This window comes from Lactuca virosa, chromosome 2 (assembly GCF_052849685.1).
Source record: "Lactuca virosa cultivar CGN04683 chromosome 2, Lactuca_virosa_CGN04683_v6, whole genome shotgun sequence".
Classification (NCBI taxonomy): Eukaryota; Viridiplantae; Streptophyta; class Magnoliopsida; order Asterales; family Asteraceae; genus Lactuca; species Lactuca virosa.
The window spans coordinates 230,843,159-230,866,882 of NC_136427.1; positions in this window are offsets into that span (position 1 = coordinate 230,843,159).

Here is a 23,724-nt window from a genome sequence, read left to right on the forward strand (position 1 = left end):
TAAGGATATTGTCAAACATGTGATAAAATTCGGATTTTATTAAACCAAAACGATTTAGGTAAGAATCCTTAAGCAAAACAGCAAGAAATCCCGAAAATCACTCTGACAGACGCTCCGACTCGCCGAGTCCCTTTATGGACTCGTCGAGTTCATCCTACTCGTTGAGTCCACAATGGGACTCGCCGAGTCTGTCAGTCAGGGGGCAGAAAAAACGATTTTTCAAGGCTTGAACAAACAAACAAGGCATCAATTCAATAGAAACCAATCAAGGCTCTGATACCACTGATGGGTTTGATCCATAAGAACTTTCCTATGTACACATGCAAACCCTAATGCTTGGATCTAGGTTTCTCTATTGAACATGCAATTTATCCAAGTCTTGCAAACCCTAGATCTAGTGTATACAATTCGAATTTGACATAAGAAACTCAGATCTAGATGATTACCTCTTGTAGCTTGCTTGATTCTTCTTGTCTTGGAGCTTAGAGTCACAATTGTCACTCCTCTAATGGCTTACAAACACCAACTAGAAAGAGGATGATTTGGAGAGAGGAGAGATAGATTGAAATCGGACCTAGGGTTCAAGGGAAGCAAGTGTAGCCGATTTCCACAACCCAAGGGGTCTATTTATACTGTGAGCTTCTAGGGTTTCAGCCAAAACCCTAATGGACAACTTAATCACCAAGCAGCCCATGGAACCTTCTGGATTAAGGCCATGGACGAAAATATGATGGACTCCCTTCATAATTTCGTTCACCCCTTGCTCCATTGGGTTTCCTAGCCCAATAACTCAATTATCCAATAATTACAGTTCAGTCCCCTATATTCAATTAATCTCTTTTAGTCACCAAATTAATTCTTAATTAATCTATAACTAATATTAATTAAATAATATGATTATTCCTTTAATATATTATTCTCATAATATATTAATAAATCATATTATCTTCTCTCTCTCTTCATAAATCACCCTGTCAAGTTGCTATGGTGAAGGCAACCCAAAAGGACCATGCACAATCGGGTCAAGTACTTATCAAATATAGTTACGGGCTTAGACACTAATCCAACAAAGGTTTCTAAGTCCATAACTTTATTTGGTATATACTTGACCCGACCCGGCATGGTCCATTTGAGTTGCACTTCACCCGGACTATTTGTATGGTTAAACCTTTGAGAATTGTATGTTTATAATTTATTAATATATTATAAGTTATAATATATTAATATGAAATCATATTATTTAATTAGTATTTGATCATAACTTAATTTAGAATTAAATTGGTGATAAAAAAGGTGACTAATTAAATATGGGCTCTTGTATTTATATAAGTGTGGGCTAATACTCATTTGGAATGGGCTTGGCATGCATGGGAGTCCATGGATAGTCCATGGAGCTTTTAACCCATGGATCCTTGGAAAGGAAGAGTCATGGAGATTAGGGTTTACATGGATGTAACCCTAATCATCCACACTATATAAAGGAGCTTATGATGCTTGAAATGGTGCTAGTTGTGTGTGAAAGAAAGGTGGCCGATTTCTAGAAAGCAAACATACACTCTCATAGTTTTTCCAAGTTTGTGGTGATTTGTGATTTCCATTTGAGGCATCCACATTATTGGTTCTTGGCTCTCAAACTCCAAGGAATCAACTCACTATTGAAAAGGTATGTAATTCTTCTAGCTTTTATGTTTAAAGTACCCCATGCGATGCTAGATAGGTTATGAGCCTTGGAAAAACAAATTTGCATGTATTCATAGTAAAACATAGATCCAAGGTTTCTAGGGTTGCATGTACACCATAGGAGTGTTAGGATGCTGAAAACTCATCAGTGGTATCAGAGCCTAGGATTGTTTTCTTGAATACTTGATGCAAATTGTGAAAAAATCGAAAAGATGAGCTGTCTGGACAGTGGACTCGCCGAGTCCATGTGGGGACTCGACGAGTCCAAGCACAAATTAATCCTACTCGTCGAGTAGGTTACTGCACTCGACGAGTAGGAGGCTCTGACTGCAGTTTTTCGACTTTTGCTGCTGGAAATGGACTAGAAACATTACCCTAAACTGTTTTGATGTTTTAAAACCTGTTTTAGATGGTGTAACGGTTGTGCTAATCCATTTACAATGGCTTATATCAAAATTCCATGTTTATATGTGTTCATATGATTCTTGAAGTTTTGATATGATATTCATGTTCTTATGAGTTATTGTTAGATTATAGGAATTACTTGCTGAATTGTTTAATGATTAATTCTTGATCAATTATGTGTTTTAATGGAATCCATAATTTGTCCTCAAGTTATGGATTTCCAAATGTCAATTTCTTGAATGTATATTTAAAACACATAAGTTACATAAAAATGAAGAGTCTTCATTTTTATGAACCATTAACTCATAAGTTATGAAATGAAAAGTTTTGAATAGTTTCAAAACTTGCCCTCAAGTTTTGGAATTTGTAAAATCACACACACTTTAATTCCAACCCTTAGGTTTTTAAAAGTTAAAATACAACCCTTATACTATTATAAGATTAATGGTTAATATTTATATATATATATATATGTATAAGATCAAGTCATTTTACCGTTAGTAGGCCTCATTCACGAAGTCGGTCTATAAGGGGGGGTATAAGGTTGTTGCCTATAAAATGGCAGCTTAATGGGTGTCCATTCTCACCCACCGCTTCCTTGATCGGTGGAGGGTCGTTAGCCGAACGGGTAGGACAATGACTTTAAATTCTCATTAAAAGTATAATGTTTCTTATGAAGTAACTAAATGTTTTTATAAATTCCCAATCTTAGTTACTTTAGGAAAATGTGAAATGGTGCTAACCCATGAAATTCACACTGTGTACCTTACCAAGTCGTTGGTGGAGCGTGTGTGGTTAACCGGCACACTAACTTGGACTAGTAAGGATAACAAAGGGTGACTTAATGTTTATCATAGATCGGTGGAGCGCGTGTGGTTAACCGACACATTGATTAGGTGATAATATTAAGGGTACCAAGTGAATTTGCATGGTTATTTCACACCTTGTTTTGTGATCCTCGGCATCCCATTCACAAAACCTGAAGGGCACAATCGAGATTGAAACATGCCATTGAAAAGTTCAATGAATCTCAAAAGAATCTAGGAATTTCAAAAACCAATTAAAACTTAATAATTAATTTCGTTTTCATGGTGGAAATTGGTGAATCGTCATTCACCTACCTTCAAATATGTTATAGCTTAGATTACGGCATCCCTCTTCTAAGTTGTAATAATTGTGTTGGGTCCCAGCCTTAATATTACATTTGGGTGTCTTATTAAGGACTCTATATATCTAATCTAAACTTGTCTTTCTTATTTTCAGATGTCTTCCAACAACGCTTCGGGTTCTACCCCTACCGGCTCCTTCTCTCTCATGAACCTTTGTGGGAGAGTCATCTTCGATGGTTCCAACTTTATGGATTGGATCCGGAACATCAGGATGGTCACTCGTTACGAGGACAAGGAATATGTCCTCGACAAGGAGCTTAAGGAACTCGATGAGACTACTGCTACTCTTGAGGAGATCGCTGAATACAAGACACATGAGAGAGATGCCACCAAAGTGGCATGCATGATGATGGCCACGATGATAGCCGAGCTCCAAAAGTCCTATGAGGACTATTACCCTTTTGAGATGCACCAGGACTTGATGGAAAGGTACCATCAGAGTGCTCGTCAAGAGCGGTATGAAATAATCTCCTCCATGATAACAACCCGTATGAAGGATGGTGAACCCATCACGGGCCACATGCAGAAAATGCAAAGGTATGTGGACCGTTTGCTGAAACTGAATGTGAACTTCCCAGAGGAGTTGGCAATTAATATCATTTTGCACTCCTTACCCTCGTGTTATGATCAATTCCGCATCACATACCATATGAACAAGGAGGAAGTCACACTCAGCAAGCTTCAAGGACTTCTGAAGACCGCCGAAAGTGGTCTTAAAAGTAAGTCGGTTGTTAATCCTACTCCTACAGCAACCCCTGTTTTGGCTACCGGGCAAGGCAAAGGGAAGAAGAGGAAGCACCCTTCGAAGGGTACCAAGGGAAAGTCTCTTGATGGCTCCTCATCAAGTGGAACCAAAGGTGGTTCTGCTACTCCTTCTGCCATCCCTAAGGATGTTGATTGCTTCTATTGCCAGAATAAGGGGCACTGGAAGCGAAACTGCCCAAAGTACTTGCAGGATCTCAAAGATGGGAAAGTGAAACCATCCCATGCAGGTATTTACACTATATTGTCTAATAACTCACCATATTCTAACTATTGGGTCCTTGATACAGGTTGTGGTATTCACATATGTTCTGATGTGTAGGGCCTAAGAAGAAGTGAGGATGTGGAGCACGGGAAGATAAACTTAATCATGGGGAATAAGAAGGTTTCACCTGTTACCAAGATTGGAGTTTATACTTTGTTGCTAGATAGTGGGTTAAAGTTAGATTTGAATAAATGTGTTTACTCGTCTGAAATGGCGAGGAATACTATTTCTTTTCATGGTTTGTACAAACAAGGTTTTACCTTTTCTTTTGATAATGAAGTTGGTAGTATTAATGCTTTCTTTAATAATGTTCTTTATTTTAAAGCATTACCTTGTGATGGTGTGTATGAAACTGTGTCGGTTGTAGATAACCTAGGAAATAATGTGTTGTGTATTGATTCTTCTACTAGCTTGGATAAAGCATCATTGTGGCATTGTCGTCTTGGACATGTAAGCAAGAAACACATAGGCCAACTCCAAAAGGATGGAGTCTTGGAATCATTTGACCTAAAATCAGATGATAGTTGTGAATCTTGTTTGCTTGGGAAAATGACAAAAATCACCCTTCACTGGTACTTGTGAAAGGGGTGAGGGTTTGTTGGACCTTATACATACTGATGTATATGGACCCTTCAAAACCGCCACAAGGGATGCTAATCGCTATTATCTGACTTTTACTGATGATTATAGTAGATATGGTTATGTCTACTTAATCAAGCATAATTCTGAGACTTTTGAAAGGTTTAAAGAGTTTAAACAGGAAGTAGAAAATCAATTGGGAAGGAACATTAAGATGCTTCGATCCGATCGAGGTGGTGGGTATCTTAGTACAGAGTTCCTCGACTATCTTAAGGAGTGTGAGATTGTCTCACAATTGACACCTCCCAGGACACCACAGCTGAATGGTGTAGCTGAGAGGCGTAATCGAACCTTTTTGGACATGGTTCGCTCCATGATGAGTCGAACTTCGCTACCAATCTCTTTTTGGGGGTATGCCTTAGAGACTGCCGCCCACATCCTTAATCTAGTCCCTACAAAGAAGGTTGCCAAAACACCTCATGAGATGTGGACCGGGAAAGTTCCCAACTTGGACCACATCAAGATTTGGGGTTGCGAGGCTTTTGTGAGGCGCGAAACTCACGATAAGCTCGAACCTCGAAGTGAGAGGTGTATTTTCATCGGCTACCCACAGAGATCCTTTGGTTATCTCTTCTACATACCCAATGATAATGTGGTCTTTGTAGCAAGGAGAGGAGTCTTTCGCGAGAGAGAGTTCATAAGCCCAGGAAACAGTGGGAGGCAAATTGATCTTGAAGAAATTCAAGAGTCAAGTGGTGAAGGAACCTCAAACCCTAGCAATCAACCTGAGGAGGAAATTCCTGTTGATCCAACTGACGAGTCTGTACCTCTGAGGCATTCCACGAGAGTTAGGAATGCACCTGAGCATTACTATGGTTTCCATATTACTGCGGAAGGTGATACACTTATCAGTGATAGTACACTGGTAAATCTGGATGAACCTAACAGCTACACGGAAGCCACGACAGGCCCTGAGGCTGCTAAATGGAAAGAGGCTATGGACAGCGAGATACAGTCCATGTATGACAATCAAGTTTGGAACTTGGTTGACAATGTACCAGGTCGTAAGACAGTCGGGTGCAAATGGATCTTCAAGAAGAAGACCGACATGGATGGTAATGTACACACTTATAAGGCGCGACTGGTTGCAAAGGGTTTTTCTCAAACTCCGGGAGTTGATTATGATGAGACCTTTTCACCGGTAGCAAAGATTAAATCTATTAGGGTTATGTTAGCCATTGCTGCATTTCATGACTATGAAATATGGCAAATGGATGTCAAAACCGCTTTCCTTAATGGGAAATTGGCTGAGGATGTTTACATGAGTCAGCCAGAGGGTTTTGTCAGTACAGAGCACCCTAATAGAGTGTGTAAGCTTGAGAAATCCCTTTATGGATTAAAACAAGCACCTCGCAGATGGAATCTTTGTTTCGATGAGAAAGTCAAAGAGTTTGGCTTTTCGAGAAGTGAAGATGAGTCCTGTGTATATGTCAGAGCTAGTGGGAGCATAGTTAGCTTCTTGGTGATGTATGTGGATGACATACTGCTCATAGGAAATGACATCCCAACTTTGCAGGAGGTGAAGTCATGGCTTGGGAAGTGTTTTGCTATGAAGGACCTTGGAGAGGCTGCCTATATCCTAGGGATAAGGATATTAAGAGATAGGAGTAAAAGACTAATTGGACTTAGTCAGAGTACCTACTTGGATAAAGTGTTGAAAAGGTTCAACATGCAGAATTCCAAGAAAGGAGAATTACCGATCCAAAGCAATGCCAAACTGATCAAGGCTCAGAGTCCGAGTACAGAGGCTGAAATAGATGAGATGATTCGATTATCATATGCTTCCGCTGTTGGCTCGATCATGTATGCTATGACTTGTACCCGCCCTGATGTGGCCTTCGCTTTGAGCATGGTCAGCAGATATCAGGGGAACCCTGGCAAGGCTCACTGGACTGCGGTAAAGAATATTCTCAAGTACCTGCGGAGGACTAAGTATTGGATCCTTACCCTTGGTGGGAGTGATGACTTGAGAGTAGTAGGGTATAGTGATGCTAGCTTTCAGACTGATAGGGATAACTTCCGCTCTCAGTAGGGCTGGGTCTTTACTCTAAATGGAGGGGCAATCACTTGGAAGAGTTCTAAGCAGGAGACGGTAGCTGATTCGACTTGTGAATCAGAGTACATAGCAGCGAGTGAAGCGGCAAAGGAGGCAATATGGCTGAAGAACTTCATCGGAGACCTTGGAGTTGTACAAGCTATTAAGGAGCCTATGGAGATTTTCTGTGACAGCAATAGTGCGGTTGCCTTAGCCAAGGAACCGAGAGATCATGGCAGATCCAGACACATTGACAGAAAATATCACTTCATAAGACATAAGATATAAGAAGGACTCATCGTGGCAAAGAGGGTATCATCAGAAGAGAATCATGCAGATCCCCTCACGAAGGGACTGACGAGGGTTAGGCATTTACAGCATGCGAGGCACATCGGGCTGAAGGATGCTATTAGTTTTACAGATTAGGTAGCTATTTCTGAAACATGTAAAATGTAATCGACATTTGATGATGAATAAAAGGTGTGTTTATTTATGAGTAAGGTGTTACTGTCTTTTGTCAATTATTTACTATTGTTTCAGCTTTACATGTTTTGACTTCCAGAATAAGTTACTTTATTCAAACTTCCACAGTCAGTCATATGTCGGAAGTAGGTATGAATTAAGACTGTCATGAATTGGGCTTGTAGATGACTAAAGGTGTTTAGCCATAGCAATGGTTGCTACGACATTCATGAGTGCTCATAAGGTATGAGTATTGGAATAAACTCACGCTCACTTGCATCACTTCATGGAATTTATCTCGAGTGATCGTGAGATGGTAATATCATATAAGTCTTCAAACCTAGAGATATGAGTTGTTGCCTATGAGTTGGTTATGCATTGATTGCACGAAAACGCATCAGTAACTTGATGTTATAAAACGTGCCTTTGTGTATAATTCAACAAGTAGTAGAAACAAGTATATGAGTCGAAGTTTATCTGTTCCTTCTAGTCCTTGGAGGATTAGAAGCGATATCTGGGCCCCTCGATGATTTTGTTTTGACCTATGTACCGGGCCCGGTCAGAACCTAATTGAGGTGTTCAATTTAGTTCTATGTCAAATAAATCGGAAATCGGGAAACAAACTGCTGGAAAATAAGTACGACGTTGTTCCATGTATTTGTCCGGCTGATATCTTGAGAACAGAGGATTATATGATCACTTATCTAAAATGGCGCTTCATAGTTCAACAGAGTTTTAAGAGCTACGATTGTTGGTTGGTTCCTGAAGTAATATAGGCAAATATAGTTATTAGACTTATCCAAGTGGGAGACTGTTGGATAAGGTGTCTAAGTCCATAACTTTATTTGGTATATACTTGACCCGACCCGACATGGTCCATTTGGGTTGCACTTCACCCGAACTATTTGTATGGTTAAACCTTTGAGAATTGTATGTTTATGATTTATTAATATATTATAAGTTATAATATATTAATATGAAATCATATTATTTAATTAGTATTTGATCATAAATTAATTTAGAATTAATTTGGTGATCAAAAAGGTGACTAATTAAATATGGGCTCTTGTATTTATAGAAGTGTGGGCTAATACTCATTTGGAATGGGCTTGGCATGCATGGGAGTCCATGGATAGTCCATGGAGATTTTAACCCATGGATACTTGGAAAGGAAGAGTCATGGGTATTAGGGTTTACATGGATGTAACCCTAATCCTCCACACTATATAAAGGAGCTTATGATGCTTGAAATGGTGCTAGTTGTGTGTGAATGAAAGGTGGCCGATTTCTAGAAAGCAAACATACACTCTCATAGTTTTTCCAAGTTTGTGGTGATTTGTGATTTCCATTTGATGCATCCACATTATTGGTGCTTGGCTCTCAAACTCCAAGGAATCAACTCACTATTGAAAATGTATGTAATTCTTCTAGCTTTTATGTTTAAAGTACCCCATGCCATGCTAGATAGGTTATGAGCCTTGGAAAAACAAATTTGCATGTATTCATAGTAAAACATAGATCCAAGGTTTCTAGGGTTTCATGTACACCATAGGAGTGTTAGGATGCTGAAAACCCATCACTTTCTTCTAGCGCTAGGTGAGTTGCCTAGGGCTGGGGGGGGGGGGGGGGGTCTGGGAGGTTTAGAGAGAGAGAGTAGAGAGAAGAAAGAATGGGAAATGTGTGAAGAAAATAAGGGAGAGAGAGGTTCTATTTATAGGGTGAAATATGGCTGAACTTGGTGCCACATGTCACCATTTGGTGGCAAGACTTAGGGAGAAAGCAATGGCCAAGATTGTATCACGTCACCCATTTTCGCACAGCACACTTCCGACTTCTAAAATCCGTAACTTTCACATACAAGCTCCGTTTTTTACGTTCTTTATATCCACACGTAGGTAAAAATAAGATCTACAACGTTCATTTTGACTCCGTCGGCTAATTCTCGACCGATCTTAAATTTAACAGTACGATGAGATTATACTGTTAAATGTCCGCGTAAAATTTATAACTTCCACATACGGACTCCGTTTTTGTCTGTCTTTATACCTTTGAGTTCCTATTAATGAGATCTTCAATTCTCATTTAGGTCGCGTAGGCCAAAAACCGCTCGATTTAAAATTCGAGTTTCGGGTTGTGTACTGCTAAGCCAAATCTTAGAAAATTCATAACTTACTCATATGAAGTCAGATTTGGGCGTTCTTTTTATGCACGCTCTCGGTTTAACGTATACTACAACTTTGGGTTAGATTACTAAGGCCAAAAATTCCTCTATCGTAAATTCACTATTTACATCACACAGCGTCGTGCCGGTTTTGTCGTGAAACTTCGACAGGTCATAACTTCTTCGTTATAACTCGGATTTCGGCGTTCTTTATATGTCCGGAATCCTTGTCACGACCAATACAACTTTCTTCATCGATATTGGGTTTATATAACACTTTATTTTTTACGCTTCTTTTTATCCTTTATTTATTATATAATTATAAACAAGTAATAAGCACATCAATTCACATAATTCACGTATTACTCAAATAATTCATCTTTATTACTTCAAAATAGGTTACAATGGTTGACCTGACTATTACATCACTATAATAATGCTTAGCCCAGAAACACAGGCGTTACATTGTAGTTCTAAGACACATTTGGTCGATGGATCTGGAATTTGGGCTTAAGTGCTTAAGCCATTAAGCACTTATTAGAGTTTTGGTAAAACTCGCGTACGCCCCGTCTAATTTCTATATGCACAACGTACTGGGTCAACCACCCTGATGGTGGTCAACGCAAGGCATAGTACGCCCAGCGTACCGGAGGAGTACGCCCCGCGTACGACCTCTGTTGGGCTTTTGCAATTTGGGTTTTGGATTAGGCCACCTTTTGGTCATTATGGTTTGGGCCTTTGCTGGACTTTCTGAATAAATGTATTTTGGGCCTAATATAGAAATGAACCTTAGGGTGAGGCCCAATTATAGAGTTAGGCCCAATTGGGAAAATTAGGCCAATGATGGGCCTTGTGTATATGGACTCTTGGATCATGAATTTGGTATTGGGCCTTGGCCTAAATTAGAGAAAAGGCATAATGGATTATGTGGGACCCTTGGTCAACATTGATATCCCTTGTTGACTTAGTATCTGTTATTTTGGATAGTTCGGGATTTTTGGTGAGACAGCAGTCGGAGACTTTCAGTCCAGTACAACACTACTTGTGAGGTGAGTTCTTCTCACTATATCAACAGGGTCTAAGGCACCAAGGCCGACCCTTTTGGATTGTTATCCTGGTTATAGTATGCTTGTATGCAGTTATGATATGTTAGATCGGTATCCTGGTAGATAGGATGTTGTTGTGCTATTATGATCTGTTAGATTAGTATCCTGGTAGATAGGATGTTGTTGTGCTATTATGATCTGTTAGATCGATATCCTAGTAGATAGGATGATGCTATGCTTAGTGATACGTAGATCGGTTTGACTGTCGGTAGACTGTTATGTGATTATCTGATATATGTGTATATGTTTGATTGATGGTTGAGGACTGAGAGTATTCCATCCTGAGGATGATTGGACTCGCAATATGTTGGCATTCCAACCCGCTGGTTGAGGGCCGGGGTATTCCAACCCGATGGTTGATTGGACCCATAGTATGTTGGCATTCCAACCCGATGGTTGAGGGCCGGGGTATTCCAACTCGATGGTTGATTGGACCCATAGTATGTTGGCATTCCAATCCGATGGTTGAGGTCCGGGGTATTCTAACCCGATGGTTGATTGGACCCGTAGTATGTTGGCATTCCAACCCGATGGTTGATTGGACCCACAGTATGTTGGCATTCCAACCCGATGGTTGAGGGCCGAGGTATTCCAACCCGATGGTTGATTGGACCCATAGTATGTTGGCATTCTAACACGATGGTTGAGAGCCGGGGTATTCAAACCTGATGGTTGATTAGACCCGTAGTATGTTGGCATTCCAACCCGATGGTTGAGGGGCCTGGGGTATTCCATCCCGATGGATGATTGGACCCATAGTATGTTGTTTGTATGATATTGTTATGGTTTATATGGCGTTGGTATTTTGGGGGAACTCACTAAGCTTCGGGCTTACTGTTGTTGATTTTGTTTTCAGGTACTTCGGATGATCGCGGGAAGGCGAAGGCGTGATCGTGCACCTCCTCATATTTTATGATTTGGATTTCTGGGATACCCTGACATGAAACTATTTTGAAAACACTTTGTAATAATTAATGGTTTTTAATTGGTTGAAAAGGTTTTAAATTGGCTTGAATATTATGGATGTTACAAATCAAGGAAGCGGTGGGTGAGAGTGGACACCCATTCAACTACCATTTTATAGGCAGTTTCCTTATACCCCCCTTATGGATCGGTTTCGTGAATGAGGCGTACTAGCTGTTCGACTGGCTTTTCTTATACATATAATATATGAATTAAACTTTTAATTATATACACAGTATAAGGTGTATTTTAAAACATTTTAAAATTGCAAGGGTTTAATCTTTTAATAAATTACCCTTTTAATTTAATTAAATTAAAACCATTTTATGGATTTATTAATTGTCCTTTAATTAATTACTTAATTAAATAAATAATAAGATCCATATAGATGTATTTTAAACTTTTCAAAATATCAATTATTATTTGAAATTAATTATTTAATTAATATCTTGATTTATTTATACACTTCAAATAATCATATTAATCAACAAAACCAATTAATTAAGTCAAATATTTATCTCCTAACTTCTAGGCTTTTAATTTATCATCATAGATACACCAAAATCGGGTTTGGAGGATAAGTATAGCACGTAATTATCAAATAAAAGCATATTAGGCAGATAAGGCACCAAAATTCGGATCTGACAGCTCAACACGCCGTGTTAGAAGATCAACACGTCGTGGTGGGTGCCAACACGCCGTGTTGGAAGAACACCACGACGTGTTTGAAGAACAGAATGATGATTTTGTTTTCTCCTCCTTGTTCAAGTTCACCATTATATCAATTCAATAGAAAACTAAACCTACTCTCTGATACCACTGATGAGTTTTGAGCATAACAAACAATCTTATGTGTGCATGCAACCCTAAATAATTTGATCTATGTTTTCTCTAATTGAACATACAAATTGAACAACAAAGTGGAAACCCTAGCACACTAATATATAATTAAAATACACAATTAGGGTTATGAAAAACATACCTCAATTGTTATGTAGTAATAACAATGAAAACCTTATGTTGTTGAAGCCTTGAGAGCAAGCGCCACAAATGTTGCGCTTCTAATGGTTCACACCTAACACTAGCAATGGAAGAATGATTGATAAAGAGGAGAGGGCTTCAAGATTTCTGCTAGGTCTTCCAAAGAAGAGGATAGCCAAAATCCATAGGGTATATCCCTATTTATAGTGCAGTCATGAATCCCTAGATAAGCCCAAATCCAAGATTATCTTAAACCGGGTAATTATCCACTTTCTTGATTATCCATTAGGGACTATTCTAGAAACCCTTAGGCATCAAGAAATCATCCAAAACCGTCCATAGTCTATGGAGGGTTCTAGATTGCCTCTTGCTTAACTATTGAACAATTACAATTCAGTCCCTGCACTTTTAATTAATTCTTTTAATCCCGAAATTAATTCCAATTAATTTGTGATTAAATATTAATTAAATATTACTATTTCAAATTAATTTATTATCCTCATAATATATTAACAAATCATTTATTTCAATTTATTAATTAAATAATAAATTCAACCTCTCTCTCCAAAATCATCTGTCCAGTTGCTAGCTTTGAAGGCAACCCAAAAAGACTGTGTTACTATCAATTCAAGTATATACCAATTATAGTTATGAGCTTAGACACCTAATCCAAAAATATATACCATAATTATGGTTATTTTAAAACATGATATTTGGGCAGAGTAACAACTAAGTACATTGTATATCCTTATATTTGACCAACATAACTTTTAAGTACTACGTTATCCTTGGGATTTGGCCATTATAACATCTAGGTATTATCTCTTCCTAGACTATGGGGCATCATATCTCTTAGGCATAATATCATAGCTTAACACTAGGCATAGTATCTACAGCTACATTTTCCTAAGGTTTTAAGCTTTATAAAATGATTTGATATTTATAACAATAAATATATTTTGATAAAACCATTTGATAAGAATGTATCCCCCCCCCCGGTAAAACATTTAGAACAGTAAAATAGGGGTCGTGTACTCACGCTAGTTGCGTGAAACCTTTGATATAGGGTTGAATCGGGCTCGGGACTCTGGGGATCGCTCCAGATGGCAACTGCTTCGAGACTTAGAAAGATATATATATATATATATATATATATATATATATATATATATATATATATATATATATATATATATATAGAGAGAGAGAGAGAGAGAGAAGTCTGAGTGTGTGTGAAACTGGAATGGCACAACCCTCTATTTATAGTCGAGTTTTGGAGGTGCACGCCGGGCAGATATCTACGCGCGCCGCACGTGACAATCGTGGCTCAATCTGGAAGTTTCCACGTGCCACTCCGCCACGTCTCTCGCAATCTACTCAAATTCGGTGTCAGGTGTGCAGCGTGCGGAGACGCGCACCTGGCGCACACGAAATATTTTTGCAAAAATCATAACTTCTTCGTGCGAGCTCCGATCTAAGCCCTATTTATATCTATGTGATGATCTCAATGGGTACTAAAACTCTCCTTTATGTTGTTTTGGATAATTTTGACTTTTATTTTTGTGTCTAACGGGGTTAAACATTAATGATTTTATAAAACTCATATCTCTCTCGTATGGACTCCATTTTCGGCAAACATTTTCCTAAAGTTTATATCTCGAGGAGTACTACGAAACTCCTTTTTGCACTTTTATTCAAAACTCAACCAATATCTAAGTACCATTTTGACGTAATTAAATTTAATTACGAGGTTGATTTTTATTTTTATAGAATCCATAACTCTTTCCCTTGGAGTCCGATTTTTACGAAGCTTATATCCTTGAGATCACGTTAATGAGTACTATGCAAGTATGTTAACCATCTTAGAAAACGTTACAATTTTCCGGAAACTAATTTTTGAGCCTAATTGACGTTTTATCAAATAAATGTAACAACACATTTGATTCTTATTATCTCAAAAATCAAATATTACAATACTAAGCTATTACATCTATTTTTCTACTCTTTCCTAATGGCGACCAGTGACGGAAACCTCTCGGTTGTCACAGAGTTATGCTGACAGACGTCGATCTGAGTTGGAATTTCATGTCAGCGATATGGTTTTACTGAAGGTATCACCCTGGAAGGGTGTAATACGCTTCAGGAAGAGGGGCAAGTTGGGGCTCCGATATATTGGGTCGTTTCAAGTTCTATCCAGGGTAAGCAGGGTAATCTATCAATTGGATTTGTCTGAGGAGCTTATTCAGATTCACAACACCTTCCATGTTTCTCAGCTTCGGAAGTGCATGGCTGATGATTCAACAATTGCTCCTTTTGGATGATATTCAGTTTGATGATCGCCTGAATTATGTTGAGAGACCAGTAGCGATTCCGGATAGGAAGACGAAGGCCTTGCGCAACAAGGTGGTTCCATTGGTCAAGGTTCAGTGGCAGCATTGGAAGGGTTCCGAATGGACTTGGGAACCCGAGGCAAAGATGCGAGAGCACTGCCCTGCGTTATTCGCAGCAACGGACTTCGAGGACGAAGTCTGATTTAAGTGAGGGATAATTTTAACACATTGATCTAAGTATTTTCCATTTCTACCCTTAAGTATGAAATTTGTTGCAAATTGGTCCCATTGTCATCTAACTGAGAAACGCGTGATCAGTTGAGTACGTTGGGCGTACTTAAACGTACGCAGAGCGTACGTGGCTGGGAGTCAAACCCTAATTTTTAGGGTTTAAGCCTTATTTAAGCATCATTAACTTCTCAAGACCTTTTCCCTCATCAACCTCCACCTCCCAAATCGTCCCTTGAAAATCCTAATCCATTATGTGTACGTTGATGGGTTTTATACAAACAATCCTATGTGTGCATGCAACCCTAGATATGGATCTATGTTTTCACTATTAGTTATACAACATTATGAACACAAAAGAAACCTAACATGCTCCTAGGTAATTTCGAAAATCATAAAGGAGAATGGAATACATACCTCTTGTTGTTATGTTGTAATAACAACTTGTATCTTGAATCTTCTTGTCTTTGAAAGCAAGTACCACAAGTGTAGTACCTCTAATGGCTCACAAACACCAAGAGAAAATGGAGAGGCAAGAGAGAGAAAGGGGAGGTACGAAATTCGGCTCTAGGAACCCTAGGTATCAAGTGGCCGAATTTCTTATGCCAATGGGTCTTTATATAGGTGTAGGAATTAGGGTTTCAGTCCTTATCGTTATCTGGTTGCTTAGCCACCAAGCAGCCCAAAGGATAACCCTAGAAACCTTATCATGGACGAATTCTAAGGCCTTATTCCCTTGAATTCGTCCACACTATCATATAGGGCATCCTTTGCCCTACTTTGCAACTATCACATAATTACAGTTCAGTCCCCCTAGTTCAATTAACTTCTTTTGATCACAAAATTAATTCTTAATTAATTCTTGACCAATGTTAAATAAATAAATATGATTTCTCTTTTAATATATTATTCATATAATATATTAATAAACCATAACAACCTCTTTCTCTATTATTTCTCCAGTCAAGTTGCTTTGGCGAAGGCAACCCAAAAGGACCATGCACAACCGGGTCAAGTACTTACCAAATATGGTTACGGGCTTAGACACTAATCCAACAGTCTCCCACTTGGATAAGTCTAGTAACTATAAATGCAAGTACAATCCGATTAGCAATCGTAGCTCTCAAAGATGCTGTCGAACTCTGATCTTATCAGTAACCTGTCCTTTAGATAAGGGATCATATATTCCTCCATTCTAGATATTGTATGAACTAAGACATGGATTTTAATCATATTCTCTATTCACGTGTTGTTTCCCAATTTCTGATTTATTACGACTGACAACAAACTACAGTTGAACACATCAACTTAGTCCCGGCTTGGCCAAGCGCTTAGGGTGTCATCACTAAATCATCGAGGGGCCCACACATATCGCTTTTATCCCACTTTGGGTAAAAGGAACGGATAAACTTCGACTCAATGCTCGCTTGTACTCACTCACCAAATGACACACAACAATACGTTTTATAACACCAAGTTACTGGTGCGTTTACATATTGTCAATATGTAACCGACTCGCAAGATACAACTCACACATCTCGGTTTCAAGAATATAAGATATTACCGTCTCACCAATCACTCGTGATAAAATCCATGAAGCGATCCAAGTGAGCGTGGGTTTAATCCAATACTCTAATCTTATAGCAGCACTCATGAACTCTGCAGCAAACTTGTGCTATGTCTAAACGCTTTAGTCAATCTACAGATGGATTCATGACAATCTTCTTTCATACTTACTTCCAAAGTATGAGCGACTGTGTAGGGTTTGAATAATCTTATTATTCAGGAAGTCAAAACATGCAAAGTGAAACACAAGAATAATACTAATCCCATTTGGCCCCAAACTTTTAAGTATAAATAAAACATATTTTATTTAATCACCATATTGATTACTCATTATTTGTTGTTTCAGGTAATCAACTTCTTACTTGAATTATAACAACAGTTGTCCCATGCACCAAGCATGCACACTATGTTTACCTATGGTCCTTACTTTTTGAAATAGATCAAATGAAAACATTTCCAATGATGCTCATTTCATAATTTCTAATCCTAATCATTAGTGTAAGAATACAAATTCTCGCCACTACTAGAATATGTCAGATTCTAACATTTTATGCAACGGTCCTTTCATAATATCACAGCGCCAAAGTCACCAAGACTTTGCCAATGAAATTACAAAGTACTCTATTGGAGATTATTACAAGACAATCCCATAGATGTGAAGTCTCACATTCAAAGTACATTCCTTTGAACATCCTTCTTGCATAAAATTTTCTAATCTAGACATAAATTCTTAACGTCCAACTCTCAATAAGGAAACATTTCCATATTTGTCATATGACAACTCATTATAAATAGAATCTTATCTATTCATAATAATGTCAATATGGTCCATCCATGACTATACTTCCAACTGTCCACAAGCGACCAATCCTTGGCAAACCTTAGATTGTCCTTGACAGTTGTTTAATTATTTTAGTCAAATCCGGTTCTATTCCCTTTTTCCCTTTAAATGCCCTAGGCATTTGAAAAAAAATTTAGAACGGTTAAATATTACAGCATATGCAATCGATCCTATACCCGAAGCATATGGGATACGATTCATAATGAAAAACGTGATACTTCATCAGCTTCTTGCTATAATATTTCTATTTGCCACGTTCTCACAATTCGAACTATGAAGAGGGATGTCGTAATCATAATTGAATTTTGAGAATGCAGTGGAAACGAAGTATAACATTCTCTCCCTTAATTATAGCAAAAACAACTTTTTAACCCCTGCAACTTTGCAAAGTGAAACTGTTGTTTTTCTATAATTAATATTGCCAACTTGCAATACTCAAAATAATAATCATGCTCCTACTAACATGATGATTTTATCCATTCCAGCATAACATTTATGCTCCCACTAGCTTTGACACGTATTAGAAAACAATCAGACTTCTGGAAGACAACACTTATTAATTTCTAAAGTTCATATTTCCAATATGATGTGCTTCGATAAGCCTTTATCTAAGCTTCTCAAACTCATACACCTTTCATTAGACAGCTCACATGGGTGTCTAAACTAATTCATAACTTATATTACTAAGTTCCGAATGTTCAGACTAATCGCCAAATCTCACAATTCGAACTATGAAGAGGGATGTCGTAATCATAATCGAATTCGAGAATGCAATTTACATAATCGCTATCTCCTTAAAATCTCTCTTAGTGAAAGCGTTTCCTCACAATCATTTTCATGAAGGAGAGAAACCTTATGATACTTAGATTTTATGGTGCATGTGTTCCTCTCCATGCGAATTTGTCATAACCATAATCATAAGATAATGTTTGTGACAAATCCAAACTCTTATGGACAGAACTTGTTCATACTTGATTTCTTGCCATCAAGGGCCCCACCATTGCTTCCAAGTTATTTAGCAGCTCACCTATGCCAGTCAATGTACTTTCATCGAACAAGGTTCTTGCCTTATGCAATCTATTGAGAGCTCGTAGAACTCATATGCATAGTTAACCAAACTGGAATGGCACAGAAACAAGAATATGTCAACACGATAGGTTATAATCCTTAAGTCATGTGCTAGTGTTTAATAGGTTTACTCTCGATCAGTTCTTGAAACTTTTCAAGATCTTTAGACTCCCACTGACCTCTTGACATATTAGATTCTCTTATCAAGAAACATTTCTTGACAAAACAAATAGTCAAGAGTTAGTGTGTGTCTATATCAAAACAAAACCTACACGCAATTTGGTACTAGTTGGCCTTTGTCTTATTCAATACATCACAACTTACCAAAATGTGCAAGTGTAAGAACATTCCTACTTAAGATTATGTCACTCAAGTCACAATCTTGGAGTATAACTCTAAGACTTGATTTTGGAACGAAGTACGATACATCTTACTGACTTAACCACTACAACAATTCTCGATTCCTCTTCTTAGCCAAACTAGTGCACTAAGGTGTCCTTAGAGGATGAATTGTAATATGGTTCCTATGATTACCAAGATGATCATAAAACATGATACAAAAGTACTCTCCCTTCTTTTTAGATTGGAGAAACCTTTTATCTTTCTGCCTTCATTGATTCTACTTATTCGTTTTGCCATTCATTGAAACTTTTCAATGATTCAGAATTACACTTAATCTTGTAAGTATAATCACATTTACTAGACTTTTAGTAAATCATGACGAATAATGTTATTGTTCTTTGTGGTGGATTTGAATAGTTCACAACATTGTGTACTAGTTCTCCTAGTCCTTCACTTGACTCTTTGTCAAGGAATTAGTCTTAATTTTCCAAATATGAAGGTTCTCATTCATCATACAATACAGGTTGTACGATTCCAAGTTTCTGTCCAACTGAAACTCGGGTGACAAGAATCTTTCTTTATTTGGTATATTCTCGACATTACCACAAATAATATAACTAAGAATCATATCCATTTCAACATTGCTAAAACTAGAAATATACAAACGTCAATTTTTCATACATGCAATTGTAAGGAAATATATAAATAAGACAAAACCAAAATTTATTTTATTTATAAAAGGTGCGGAAAAACTTGTCCTTACAGTGCAAATCAAATGAAAAACTACACTATTACATATTCCTAAGCAATCTATCATAACTCTAAAAGTAGCAGCTCAAAAATCCGATCTTCGAATCCATGCGATCGAAATACATTTCTTCGTGATCAGACTCAGCTCACTTCTTCCTTTAAGCTTCCTTTCTTTTCCTCGATTCTACAAAACATCAAAAATGTAATCTTATCACATAATGTATCAAGAATCAAAAATAGGAACTTATAGAGTTAGTTAATGGATTTTACCTGAAGTAGAGCCATACTTCTTGACTCTCCCATCTCTTAGATCTCTCAAGTAGACAGGGAAGCTTCGTCTCCAATGCCCCTTCTCTTGGCAATAAAAGCAAATTGACTCTTTTGGAACAGCACACGGAACTACCTCATACTTTGCCTTTCTCTTATGATCAAACTTTTCGACCATGGCATGCCTTTCGTTGCCATTGCCTATGTCCATGGAGGTTTGGAAGGTAGATCCACCAATCAACTTTGCTTCTCCAGTGCGCCAAATCATTGTTGATTCAGCAGCAACAAGCAAATAGGTGAGATTGATGAGGGTCACGTCGTGGTCCGTCATATAGTACTCTCTTACGAACTCACTATATGAGTCAGGAAGCGATTGAAGAACCCAGTCAACAGCTAGTTTCTCACAGACAACGACTCCCAACATTCTTAACCTATCAATGTGTGACTTCATCTCTAAGACGTGTGCACACACTGACTTTCCTTCTTCATGTTTACTTGCTAAAAGGTCTTGAGTGAGCTTGAACTTTTCAAGCCTTTGAACTTGTGGGTTAGGGAGAACAATAGGAGGAGGTGGAGGAAGTGAAGCATGAGCTCTTGTTCCTCGATCGAATCGTGGAATATCATCTTCATGTGGAAAGCTTGTTCCAAGGGATTTGGGAAGACCATAGTTAGAATCAGACATCTACAAAACGGGAGAAAATTCAAGTCAATTGATTGAGTCCTTAATAAAACACCCAAACGAGATATTAAGGCTAGGACCCAACACAATACTCTTCAACTTGGGAGAGGGATGCCGTAACCCAAATTGCAGAACATTTGAAGGTAAGTGAATGACGATTCACTAATTTTCCACCATGAAAAACGAAAAAGAGATTAAGTTTTAAATGTATTGAAAACTCCTAGATCCTTTGAGATTCATTGAAGTTTTTAATGGCATGTTTAAATCTCGATATGCCCCTCGATTTGTGACTGGGATGCCGATGATCACAAAACAGGGTGTGAATAACCATGCAAATATACATGGTGCCCCCAATGTTATAGTCACCTATTCGATGTGCCGGTTAACCACACACGCTCCACCGAACTATGACAAACATCGAGTCACCCTTCGCTACCTTTTCTTAGAACCCATTTAGTGTGCCGGTTAACCACACACGCTCCACTAACGTCTTAGCAAGGGTACAAAGTGTAATTTCATGGAATTGCATCAAATTCACTTTTGCCTAAAGTAACTAAGATTTGGGAATTTATAAAAGCGTTTAGTTACTTCGTATTTCATTATACTTATAATGGAAAGGGTTTGCCCTATCCTACCCGTTCGGCTAACGACCCTCCACTAGTCAAGAGTGCGGTGGGTAAGAGTGGATACCCAATGGCAGTCATTTTACAGGCCGCTTCCTTAAACACCCCTTATAGACTAGCTTCGTGAATGAGGCCTACTAACGGTAAGACTGACATTTAAGTTATACATATATAATATTAGACTTTTAATTTTATATATAGTATAAGGGTGTATTTTACACTTTTAAAATACTATGTGGTCTAATTTTACACTTTTAAAATACTATGTGGTCTAATTTTACACTTTTAATTTAATTACATGTAAACCATATCATTATGGATTTATTAACTCTCTTTTAATTATACACTTAATTAATTTAATAAAACCATAAGGGCACAATTTGAACTTTTCAAAAATTAGGGTTTTAGAATTTAACATTTTAAAATTAAACTTTTAATTAAAATTTAAATTCCAAAACTTGAGGGCAAGTTTTGAAACATTTCAAATCATTAGGGTTTTAATCAAATTTAAAATTTCTGAAAATTAAAATCTTTTAATTTGAAATTTTAAATATTAAAACTTTGATTTAATAATTATCCCAAAATTAAATAATTAATTTGAATTATCAAATCTTGAAGGATTATCTATTAAATTAACAATTAATTTAACCTAATCCCTTAAATCCCCTAAAAATTCGAAAATTGGGATGAGATAATTCAAAATCTTTAATTACCATATTAAACAATTAAATGGATAATTACAAGATATGACATTATCCAAATCCCTAAAATTTAGGAATCTTATCTTGGGGATGAGGCAATTTCGAAAACCCTAGGGTTGGATAACCCTAAAATTCGAAATCTTGGAGGCTAAGGAAAGGGTTTGGGAAACCCTATCAAAATTTCGAAATCTAGGGTTTAGGAACCCTAATTTCGAAAATCAAGCCCTTAGGGTTTATTTGCTATAAACCCTAATATGTCAAAATCATACTTTTGTATAAAATCTAATTGAAAACAAAACCAAAAAGCTCTGATACCACTGATGGGTTTATACAAACAATCATATGTGTGCATGCAACCCTAGATACGGATCTATGTTTTCATTATTAGTTATACAACATTATGTCCACAAAAGAGACCTAACATGCTCCTAGGTAATTTCGAAAATCATAAAGGAGAATGGAATACATACCTCTTGTTGTTATGTTGTAATAATAACTTGTATCTTGAATCTTCTTCTCTTTGAAAGCAAGTACCATAAGTGTAGTACCTCTAATGGCTCACAAACACCAAGAGCAAATGGAGAGGCAAGAGAGAGAGAGGGGAGGTATGAAATTCGGCTCTAGGAACCCTAGGTATCAAGTGGCCGAATTTCTTATGCCAAGGGGTCTTTATATAGGTATAGGAATTAGGGTTTCAGTCCTTATCGTTATCTGGTTGCTTAACCACCAAGCAGCCCAAAGGATAACCCTATAAACCTTATCATGGACGAATTCTAAGGCCTTATCCCCTTGAATTCGTCCACCCTATCATATAGGGTATCCTTTTCCCTACTTTGCAACTATCACATAATTACAGTTCAGTCCCCCTAGTTCAATTAACTTCTTTTGATCACAAAATTAATCCTTAATTAATTCTTGACCAATGTTAACTAAATAAATATGATTTCTATTTTAATATATTATTCATATAATATATTAATAAACCATAACAACCTCTTTGTCTATTATTTCTCCAGTCAAGTTGCTTTGGCGAAGGCAACCCAAAAGGACCATGCACAACCGGGTCAAGTACTTACCAAATATGGTTACGGGCTTAGACACTAATCCAACATACGTATTTGAGCTTGAGCGTGCATTTTTGGTGTTCTTGAATGAAGAAGAAGGAAGTAGAATCATCTTGGAGGCTCAAGGCATCTTGGATCCAAAAGTGTTTCACCTTTAAGCATCCTTTGAAGGTATAAAGTCTGAAACTTCATGAGTTATTTGCTTAGATCTTTCTAGCCTAGTGTTTGTGTTTATTTTTGGTCCCATGAGCTTGGTGTTCATGAGTATGGCTTAATCTAACCAGAAGAGCTATCCTTTCAGACTTTTTGAGGTGCTAAGAACCATAAAATTGTGATCTTAGTCCTTCTATCCCTTCCATGCAAGAGTTATAATGTCTTAATGGAATAATAAGTTAGTGTTTTAGCTTTTGGACCTTTTCTAGCCATGGAAAGTCATAAAGGTGGAAACTTTATGACTTAGAATGATGTTTTGGGTCTAGATATGAATTTGGATGAAAGGTCTTTAAGAAATAAGCACTTAATCATAATGTGCTGGTCTAGGAGGAGTACGTCAGGCGTACCAAGTAGTATGTTGCGCGTAGTGGGCTGAAGCCCCGATAATTGCTTGGGTCGCGACTACACCCAACGTAGTAACTGA